Consider the following 11800-nt stretch of genomic DNA (forward strand, 5'->3'; position numbering starts at 1 on the left):
GCGACGGGTGCATGAGAGCCGGCGGCACACCCGAACCGACAAAAGCACCGACCTCTCCTCCGGGTTACCTGACGCATCGAGGAAACGCCGGACCGAGGTGATCTCAAAATTGTACCCTTTTCAACCTTTGGCAGGTGTTATACGTCAACCGCTCAACTCTTCTGACTCAAATTATCAGGAAACTTCCCCCTCTTCTGGCGACTCTATGCAGTCAAGCCTGTCGGCTTTCAAGACCGTGCCCGGGTAACGATAACCATCTCATGTTGTACTTTGTCTTTACTTACACTATTGTGCTTAACCTTTCTGTCTTTTCAGTGCCCAGGCCAAGCTCACCAAGAGGGCGAAGAAGTCCAAGCCGGTCGATGAGCCGGACTTGCCTGAGCCAGAGGCAGCCGCTCAAGAGCCGCCAGCTGCCTCTGCACCTGAGGCCGCTGCCCCAACCACCAAGGCAACTACAGAAGCTTCTGTTAACCCGGAGGCCTCCAGCTCGGCTCCACCAGCAGATGACCCGGACGTGGTAATCACCCGGACAGAGTTTGTTGAGCCGGGGAGACCTACCGCGCTGGCCAAGTGCTCCGCCAAAGGGGAGCTGCTAGAGTCGCGCCGGGTTAACCTGGACCTCACCGACTACTCCAACTTGAACATTCGAGAGATCGTCTCCGGCTTCGTCAGCCAAGTGCACAAGAGCCGGAACGCAGAAATTGCCATGGTGACCTAGATCCAGCAGAAATCTGAGGTAATATTCTTCTGTCCTCTTACTTACTGCTTACTTACCTGTACCATGCTAGCCCCCAAGTCGACGACTTATGATTGAGTATGTTGTAGACTTAGGTTCCGGCTTACTCCATTGAACCGGCAATGTGTAGATAGAAACGTTCAATATGCATTAGCCCCCAAGTGCCAAGTGTCTTTGCTTGGAAAACGCTTGGGACTTTAAATTTGTATAGTAACTGTTCATGCCATAACCCGAAAATTTATACATGCTGCTGGCAAGAAGCTTGAGGCGGACCTCGCTGATCTCAAGAACCGGCTGAAGATGCAAGAGATGGAGACCCGGAAGGCAAATGCCAAGTTTGTGTCCAGCATCGCCGCGCAAGAGAAGCTGAAGATGGAGTTTGACGCTGAGCGGAAGGCGTGGGCCGAAGAAAAGGCCGCATTGGTGAACCGGGCTGAACAGGCGGAGAAGGCTCTCTCCGAGAAGACCGCCGAGCTCTCCGGCCTAAAGCGCCAAGTGTCCCCGATGGTGGCCGCAATCTTCGGTAAGTCGTCTCACCGGCTTTCATCAAGTTTAGAATTTACATATCTCATAATTCATCCTTGTCGGCGGCTTATCTGACTCTGTTAAACAGGTCCCAGAAGTGCCAACCTCAACCAGAGTGTGGTAACCAAGCTAAAGGCCGTGTATACTCTGGTGGAGAAACTCTACACCGGGTCACAGCGTGCCTTGGCTGTGGTGGCCCTATCCAACGAGGTGCCGACTCACCTGGCGGAAGTCCTTCGCCGGCTCGCCGTTCTAACTCAACGGATCCAAGAGCTGCGACGGGCCTCTGCAAGAGCCGGAGCGATCGCCGCGCTGAGCCAGGCCAAGGCGTTCTTGCCAGAGTTAGACCCGGCGGACATCGCCCTCGGCTACCCAAGTCTGAAGGAAGACGGCACCGCCTTTGATCAGAAGGACTTCGCAGCTTGCGTGAAGGCCGTACGCCCGGTGGCCACTCTTATTGGCAACGATACAGATCTGACCAAGTATCAGCCGGGCTACGACGCAGAAAATCAGAGGATCCCTACTCCGCGCTATGAAGCCCTCAACTTGATCCCGCCGGCTCGTCAGCACACTTTCGCCCCGGAAATTGACCCGGCCGGGTTAATTGACGAGGAAGCCCAATTCGAAGCTCTCAGCGGCATCGACTGGAAGTCATCAACTTTCTAGGTCTTGGGATCAGCCGGAGGAGAAGAGAGGAACGAGCCGGAGACTTCAACTCAGCAAGCGTTGTAACTCAGCTGGCGGCTTATCAATCAATGCCTCACCCATTTGGACTCAATGAGTCTTTGTAATAGAGTAGGACCAATACTTTATCTTTGCCGTGCCATCGTGCACGCCTTGAATGTTAAAGTCTGATGAAGTTGTCTCCTTTATGTTTCTCCGGGTCATAATCAATCCTTTGTTTTCCTTAATCTCAAAAACAGTTGCCTTTAACTATCCTGCAGAGAAGGACAAATCACAAGTCTCGAGGCGGCTTACTGCCCTGAGAATCATAAGTTTTAGATATATAACCCGGAATATGAATCAAAAAGGACTGGTCTCCGATTATATCCTTAATATAGCCGTAATAACATACTTAGCGGCCTGCAAGCATACTTCCGGCTTAGATAACCCGGGTAATAAGGTTGGTACCTCAATTCCGGTTTACCTGTCTTAATAACACCCATTGTGTCCAACTAACACTGGAAATCAAAGTTTAAGCCGGCCAAGTGAGACCCGGCCGTACACACTTTGAAATGATCAGAAGAAACCTACAATGAAGCAGAAGAACTTAGGGGCTTCTGGTTCGAATACGACCAGAGACCCGGCCCAAAGGGGTTAAGCTAAGATTCGGATACGATCATATAGCCCCCAGTGGGTGTGGCGATGCCAATCAAGAGGGTACCGACAGCTATGTTCTCTTTGGTTCGAATACGACCCATGTTTGAACAGGAAGCCCCCAAGTGATTTTAAGAATTGTTTAACGACGCTGATTCGAATACGATCCACGTCGGTTCCCAAAGGGGTTAAACTATGATTCAAATATGATCAAAGAAAACCTCCCAATGAGCTCGGCACTTTGCCAATCAAATGGGTATCGACAGCTATGTTCTCTTTGGTTCGAATACGACCCATGTTTGAACAGGAAGCCCCCAAGTGACCTTATTACCTTCGGCTAGATTCGAATACGATCATAAGCCGGATCCTCCTTCAAGTTATCATGTTAATCTTGCAATGAAAACAACACGTGCACATTTGGAGGAGAAAAAGGACAGAGGTCCTGCTTTATTGCTTATCATAATATATACATGGCTGAGAGAAATATGTACATTATGAGAGCCGGTGGCTCAAGTGTAGTAAGGCCGAAGCTGAGCTATGTTCCACGGCCGACGGGTATCTTCCTCCGACTTATGTGAATCTTTGTGTTCCCGAATGTCAATGAGGTAATATGACCCGTTGTGCAAGTTCTTGCTGACCACAAAGGGCCCTTCCCAAGGCGGGGATAGCTTGTGCGCATCTGTTTGATCTTGGATGAGCCGGAGCACGAGATCACCTTCCTGGAAGACCCGGGTTTTAACCCGGCGACTATGATAACGGCGCAGATCTTGTTGGTAAATCGCGGAGCGAGCTGCGGCTACATCACGCTGTTCGTCCAACAAGTCAAGAGCATCTTGGCGCGCCTGTTCATTGTCCGCCTCAACATAAGCCGCCACTCGAGGTGAGTCATGACGGATGTCACTGGGGAGGACGGCCTCTGCCCCATAAACCATGAAGAAAGGCGTGAAGCCTGTAGACCTGTTAGGAGTAGTGTTGATGCTCCATAACACGGAGGGCAACTCTTCCACCCAACAACCCGGCGTCCGTTGCAAAGGGACCAAAAGTCGGGGCTTGATGCCCTTCAGAATCTCCTGATTAGCTCTCTCAGCTTGACCATTGGATTGAGGATGAGCAACTGAGGAGACATCAAGTCGGATATGCTCTCGTTGACAAAACTCTTCCATGGCGCCTTTGGATAGATTGGTGCCATTGTCAGTTATAATGCTATGCGGAAAGCCAAAGCGAAAGATCACCTTCTTCATGAACTGAACTGTTGTGGCCGCATCACACTTGCTAACTGGCTCTGCTTCTACCCACTTGGTAAATTTGTCAACTGCCACCAAAAGGTGGGTCTTCTTGTCCTTGGATCGTTTGAAAGGCCCAACCATATCAAGCCCCCAGACCGCAAAGGGCCAAGTAATTGGGATCATCCTCGGCTCCTGAGCCGGCACATGAGCCCGTCGTGAGAACCTCTGGAAACCATCACATTTACTGACCAAGTCCTCTGCATCAGCATGAGCCGACAGCCAATAAAAACCATGGCGAAAAGCCTTGGCCACAAGAGACTTTGAGCCGGCGTGATGGCCACAATCCCCTTCGTGAATCTCACGCAAGATCTCTTGACCTTCCTCAGGGGAGACACAACGCTGAAACGCTCCTGTGACACTGCGATGATGCAACTCGCCATTGATAACAATCATTGACTTAGCCCGCCGGGTTATTTGTCTGGCCAAAGTTTCATCCTCAGGCAACTCACCCCGGGTCATGTAAGCCAAATAGGGCATTGTCCAGTCCGGTATGATGTGGAGAGCCGCCACCAGTCGTGCCTCCGGGTCAGGGACAGCCAAGTATTCCTCTGTAGGCAGCTTAACAGAAGGATTATACAGGACATCCAGGAAAGTATTAGGTGGCACCGGCTTTCGCTGAGAGCCTAGCCGACTTAAAGCATCAGCCGCCTCGTTCTTCCTGCGATCAATGTGCTCTACTTGGTAACCCTGAAAGTGCCCAGCAATGGCATCAACTTTGCGGCGATAAGCCGCCATGAGGGGGTCCTTAGAGTCCCACTTGCCTGATACTTGTTGAGCCACCAAGTCTGAGTCACCGAAACACCTTACCCGGTTCAAGCTCATCTCCTTAGCCATCCGAAGACCGTGGAGCAAGGCCTCGTACTCAGCCGCATTGTTAGTGCAAGGAAACATCAACCGTAACACATAACGGAACTTGTCACCTTTAGGGGAAGCCAACACAACTCCAGCCCCCGAGCCCTCCAACTGCCTGGACCCATCGAAGTGAATAGTCCAATATGTGTTATCCGGCTTTTGCTCGGGCACTTGTGACTCTGTCCAATCATTGATGAAATCCACCAAGGCCTGAGATTTAACAGCAGTGCGTGGCACATATTTGAGACCATGAGGTCCCAGCTCTATAGCCCACTTAGCCACTCTCCCTGTGGCCTCTCTGTTTTGAATGATGTCACCAAGAGGGGCAGAACTGACCACAGTGATGGGATGACCCTGGAAATAATGCTTAAGTTTCCGGCTCGCCATGAACACACCGTAAACAAGCTTCTGCCAATGCGGGTACCGCTGTTTGGACTCGATGAGAACTTCGCTGACATAATAAACCGGCCGCTGAACCGGATGCTCCTTACCCTCCTCCTTGCGCTCCACCACCATAGCCACACTGACGGCTCGTGTGTTCGCCGCCAAATATAATAATAAGGGCTCCTTATCAACCGGAGCAGCAAGGACTGGAGGCTCTGCCAGCTGCTTCTTCAACTCCTCAAAGGCAGTATTAGCTGCATCATTCCAGACAAAGTTATCAGTTTTCTTCATCAACTGATATAAAGGCATGGCCTTCTCACCCAAACGGCTTATGAATCGGCTTAAAGCAGCGATGCGACCCGCCAAGCACTGAACATCATTTATACACGCCGGCTTAGCCAGGGAGGTGATGGCCTTGATCTTCTCCGGGTTAGCTTCAATGCCTCTGTCAGAAACCAAAAAACCCAAGAGTTTGCCTGCAGGAACACCAAAAACACACTTGGCCGGGTTAAGCATCATCTTGTAGACCCGGAGGTTATCAAAGGTCTCCCTTAAATCATCTATCAGGGTTTCCTCCTTTATGGATTTAACCACAATATCGTCCACATAAGCATGAACATTGCGCCCAATCTGGTTATGAAGACAGTTCTGTACACAACGCTGATAAGTCGCCTGTGCACACTTGAGTCCAAAAGGCATAGACACATAGCAGAAGGCTCCAAAGGGAGTGATGAACGCCGTCTTCTCCTGGTCCTTAACTGCCATTTTAATCTGATGATATCCAGAATAAGCGTCCAAGAAACTTAAGCGCGCACAACCCGCCGTAGCATCAATAATTTGATCAATACGGGGAAGGGCAAAAGGATCAGCCGGACACGCCTTGTTTAAGTCCGTGTAGTACACACACATCCGCCAAGTGCCGTTCTTCTTGAGCACGAGCACCGGGTTAGCTAACCATTCTGGGTGAAAGACTTCAACAATAAACCCGGCCGCCAAGAGCCGGGTCACTTCTTCACCAATAGCTTTCCGCCTCTCTTCATTAAACCGCCGAAGGAACTGCCTGACCGGCTTAAATTTCGGATCAACATTGAGAGTGTGCTCAGCGAGTTCTCTAGGTACACCTGGCATGTCAGAAGGTTTCCATGCGAAGATGTCCCTATTCTCACGCATGAACTCGATGAGCGCGCTTTCCTATTTTGGATCCAGATTGGCACTGATGCTAAACTGCTGAGATGAATCTCCTGGAACAAAATCAACAAGCTTAGTTTCATCAGCCGACTTAAATTTCATCGCCGGCTCATTCTCCGTAGTCGGCTTTTTTAGAGAGGTCATATCTGTTGGGTCAACATTGTCTTTCTAAAACTTCAACTCCTCTGTAGCACAAACAGATTCTGCATAAGCCGCATCGCCTTCCTCACACTCCAGGGCCACTTTCCGGCTGTCGTGAACCGTAATGGTCCCATTGTGACCCGGCATCTTGAGCTGTAAGTACACATAACACGGTCGTGCCATGAATTTGGCGTAAGCCGGCCGTCCAAATATAGCATGGTATGGACTTCTTATCTTGACCACCTCAAAGGTCAATTTCTCCACCCTGTAGTTGTTCTCATCTCCAAAGGCCACTTCCAACTCAATCTTGCCGACTGGATAAGCCGACTTACCAGGTACCACACCATGGAAAATAGTGTTGGACCGGCTGAGGTTCTTATCAATCAACCCCATACGACGGAATGTCTCATAATAGAGGATGTTGATGCTGCTGCCTCCATCCATGAGCACCTTAGTGAACTTATATCCTCCCACCTGAGGAGCCACCACCAGGGCCAAGTGACCCGGATTATCCACCCGTGGAGGGTGATCCTCCCTGCTCCACACTATAGGCTGCTCGGACCACCGCAAGTAGCGCGGAACCGCCGGCTTAACAGCATCCACAGCCCTCTTATGAAGCTTCTGATCTCGCTTGCACAGACTAGTGGTAAACACATGATACTGTCCACCGCTAAGCTGCTTTGGATTGGTCTGATAACCCCCCTGCTGCTGTTGATGACCCTGGCCAGACTGTTGATTAAAGCCCCCTTGACCGTTCTGCGGATTAGGATTTGAGCCGCCGCCCGGGCCATGAAAACCGCCGGCGCCTGAGCCGCCGCCCGGGCCGTTGTAACTCTTAAAGGCCTTCATGATCGCACAATCCTTCCATAGATGGGTCGCTGGCTTCTCTCTAGAGCCATGCCTTGGATAAGGCTCATTCAACAGTTGCTCTAGCGTCGGGCCTGACCCACCGCCTCGGGGAGGGGGCCTTCCTTTGCGTCGCTGGTTATTACCTTGTGAGCTGGCGTTGGCTACAAACTCTAGGCTACTATCGGCCTTGCGCTTGCCTCCTCCTTGGTTACCCGGGTCATGCTGAGGACCCTTGCCATTGCCATTCTTCTTTCCCTTCCCTGCCCTTTCATCATCTGAAGGGGGATCCTTGGTACCATCAGAATCGGCGTACTTGACAAGAGCCGCCATTAGTGTACCCATATCATTGCAGTCACGCTTAAGCCGCCCGAGTTTCATCTTCAGGGGCACGAAACGAAAATTCTGTTCCAACATTAAGACTGCAGAGCCGGCATCCATCTTATCTGATGAATGTATGATCTCCTTGACCCGGCGAACCCAATGCGTCGTGGATTCACCCTCCTGCTGCTTACAGTTAGTCAAATCCACAATTGACATAGACTGCCTATAGGTATCCTTAAAGTTTTGGATGAACCGGGCTTTCAGCTCAGCCCAAGACCCGATGGAATTCGGTGGTAGCCCTTTCAACCAAGTGCGGGCAGTCCCATCCAACATCATGGTGAAGTATTTGGCCATTGCCGCCTCACTGACCTCCAGTAGTTCCATGGCCATCTCGTAACTCTCGATCCAGGCTGCGGGTTGTAAGTCAGCCGTGTAATTGGGCACCTTCCTAGGGCCTTTGAAGTCCTTGGGTAGACGTTCATTGCGGATAGCTGGCACTAAGCAAGGGACACCCCCAGTCCTGGTAGGGATACCCACATCGACGGACGTCGTCGGATAAGCCGGGGGAGTCTGGTAAGACATCAACTGAGGCACCTGGTCCGCCTCTTGCCGCGCTCTGTCTTGGTCTGCTGCGTGAAAGGCTCCATTATGAGCCAGGCCATGGCCAGGGGGCGGGTCATGGCGTCGGACGTTACTTGAGCCGGTCGCTGAGACCATGTGTCTGCTGTAACTCGGGCTCCGGCCTGGACGAGGGGTCGAGTGGATCCTGTCCCGGCTGTAGGAGTACGCCTCTTGCTGCGCCAGTGCTGTCTGAAGGAGTTCCCTGACCCGGCGGGTTTCAATAGCCGTCGGAGAGTCGCTGTCGACCGGGAGAGCCGCCAGCCGTGCTGCCGTAGCGACCATGTTCTCCAGCGGGTTATTATAATGACCCGGTGGTATTGGCACGTACTGTGGCGGGGCAAGGGCACCTGGGGAGGCCCCATCACTTGTGGCTGAATAGGGGTCCCAGATCCGGGCACTATGACCCCCGGCGGGTTACTGGACCCTGCACCTGGCGTGCTGAAGAGGTTGCGTGGATCGTAAACCGGAGGAAGCCGAGATTGGGCCTTTTGATGCCTCCTTCTCATGACCTCATTGGATGCGTTTTGATCCATCGTGAGCCGGAAGGACTGCGCCTGGATCAACTGGGTTTGGGCATCGAGAGCCGCCCTCTCCGCAGCCATCCTGATCCCTTCTGCTGCCAGATCCTCCTTAGCTTTCACTAGATCCAACTTTAATTGTGCCACCTCCGCATCATGCTGAGCTTGATCCGCCGGGTCAACCGTAGCGGTTAACAGGGCCGTCATCTTGTCCGTGAGATCCATTAGCACCTGAGCCGGCGAAGGCAACGGGTTTCCCGCTCCAGCAGCAGGGTTCTAAACAGGCTGCGCTCCGGCCATGAAGATTCCAACCCGGCTTGGCGGCTCAAACAGGTCCGGAATACTATCACCATCGGAACAACCCATGAGCCTGCCATCTTGAAGTTGATACAACGAATTTGACTCATCGGTGGACGACTCGCCGTCAGAGCCGGCGGCCGTCTCATCGCCAGATCCAGATTGATCAGAGAGCCCTCCATGAATACATCCCACAAAAGCATGCCTTACAGCAGGTCGGGCCCGGGCGGGTCGTGCACGCTGAGCCGTCTCTATGAGATCGGCGCCGAGATCCGGCTCAGGGCCCGGCTCACCAATCTTGCCAATGAAAACATGAATCCCGCCGAAGGGGACCCGGTACCCGTACTCAATTGAGCCGGCGTCGGGGCCCCAGTTTGCATCGTCGATGTAGAGCTTGCCGCGACGACTCTTGGTCATCCGGCCCACAACGTATCCCTTGAGCCCTTCGAAGCTGCCCTTCAAGAACTCAAATCCACCGTGCGCTGGCCCCACGATGGGCGCCAACTGTCGTGGAATTGTCACGGCAGATGTCCTCGAGCTAGGACTTAGTCGTGGAGCCATCGCAACTAGGAAGCTTGAAGGGGTTAGTGGGACAAGGAACACGAGAGTTTATACTGGTTCGGCCCCTTACAGTGAAGGTAAAAGCCTACGTCCAGTTTGAGGTGGTATTGATTAGGGTTTCGATGACCAGGGAGCTTAACTGCTACGCCTGGCTCTCATCGAGATATTTCTTGTCCCTAAACCGCTGCCGGGTCGTCCCTTTATATAGGGAGGCTGACGCCCAGCAGCTCTCAGAGTCCCGGCCGGCTCATAAGAGTGTCCGGCTCGGACTCTCAACTATTCTTGCCTTACACTACAAGTTCTACCAGGATAATAATTGCAACTATGGGCCTTAAGCCGTATCTGGATCTTAAGCCCATCTCTGGCCCACCGTCTTTCAGCTTAGCGTCGGGCTTCTGGCAATGACCATATGAGTAACCCGGCCCCTCCTGGCAGGTGACTCTAAGGTCTATATCCTCAACACCTCCCGTACAGCCTTATCAAGCTCAGCCATTTTGGCTTTATTCTCCTTTTCAAGGAATTCACAGTGGCTGGCAGTATTCTTCAATTCAAGCGCCAGTGCGGATATTTTCTCCTCACTTTGGCGCCGAGCTGCTTGTTCGGCTCTTAGATCAGCCGATGCCTTCTCGGCAGCCGCATCACTACGCCGGGCCTGCTCCTTGGCCCGGGCTAGCTCCGTCTGAAGAGCTTCAACGGCGGCAGCACCATCTGCAATCATGCACATTTCATATAAACCCTTTTCTGTGCCAGGCCTACATTACAAGCACATTGGTGTAAGGAATGCTCGACATATATACCTTGCGAGTCGTCAAGACGCCTGTTGATCAAAGCAATGTCATCTTCCGCAATATCCAGCTTTCGCTGCAGTTCGGCCACTTCCGTATTCCGGGCAGCTGCAAGAGGGGAGGCAGCCTATATTCCAAGTTAAATCAAGGTTAGCAACTGAGCATATCTTTTTGATCCTCCGATCGCTTCCGTCGGAAGGCAATCACAGTCTCAGGGGCTACTGCATAGACAACAGGTGCATTCTGTCAATATTATTCAATTGGCAAAACTACATCACAAACCTCAAAACCCCTTAGGAGGCTCGTGAAGGCCTCGTTCAACCCGCTCTTCGCGGATAGAATCTTTTCGACCACCGTAACCATCAAGGCAAGGTGTTCCTCCGAAACGGACGCTTGTCGCAGCATGTCAGTCAGCGTTTCCGGCGCTTCTGGGTCTTCGGAAGCCACCACCGGAGTACGGTATTCCTTTGAAGGAATGCGCCCACTCGCCACCGGGATTGTCTCTGGCTCTAAACCGGATAGGGTGGGGCCGCCCATGCTTGATTACCGAACCCTGAGTGACAGAGCCACCACCTTCGGGTAATGCCCTCTTCGTTTCCTGCACTGCTTGTCGTCCAGGAGGAGCCCCCCGGGACGATACCTCAGAATAATCCGCCCTGTTGGGCGAGGGGGCCGAAGAAGGCGCATCACTCTCCATCATCTCTGGAAGAAGGTCTCCCGAGGAGGAGGACGATTGGGAAACCCCAGGCGTTAACCTGCGAGGACATACGTATGTCGGAGGATTACTTCGGTAATAAGAAAGGAAGGAGGTATGGTTAAAGTACCCTGCTGCACTTATGGTTTGGCCAGAGGTCTATCCTCATCATAAAGCTCCACGTCAACATCGCTTGCCTGGCCCAAGCCGCCCGTCGATGGCGTTTTCCCTTTCTTGGAAGGTTTCCCCTCCTGACCTTCAGAAGCGGCTCTCTTCTTGCCATGGAAGGCCTCCTCTGCCCCTTTGCCCTCGGGCGAGAGGGTTTCGGTTTTCCCAAACACAATGTCTGATTTATCCTTGGGCCAGAGACCACCTCCGGCCTCCCTGTTCTAACCCTCCTCCGCAGACACCTGGTACGGTGTCGGAGTCAGCATCCTCATTAGTAGGGCGTTCGCAGAGTCTTCGGGAAGGGGCGCCGGACACCAGATCAACACCGCTTTCTTTTTCCAGTCCTGTGAAGGGACGGATTGTTGAATACCTTACCAAGAGACACTCGAATAAAGGGTGTGCGGAGATTGAATACTTACCGCGGTGTCCAGATGATTGCAGTCGAGGCCAACATCTTCGGTGGTGTCCGGTCATTGCTCTCGCTCCCCGAAATATAATCTCCACATCCCCTCGTGCGTAGTGCCGAGGAAGTGTTGAAGAGTCCGCTGTCCTTCGGG

The sequence above is a fragment of the Triticum aestivum genome, chromosome 4D, assembly GCF_018294505.1.
Source record: "Triticum aestivum cultivar Chinese Spring chromosome 4D, IWGSC CS RefSeq v2.1, whole genome shotgun sequence".
NCBI classification, from domain to species: domain Eukaryota; kingdom Viridiplantae; phylum Streptophyta; class Magnoliopsida; order Poales; family Poaceae; genus Triticum; species Triticum aestivum.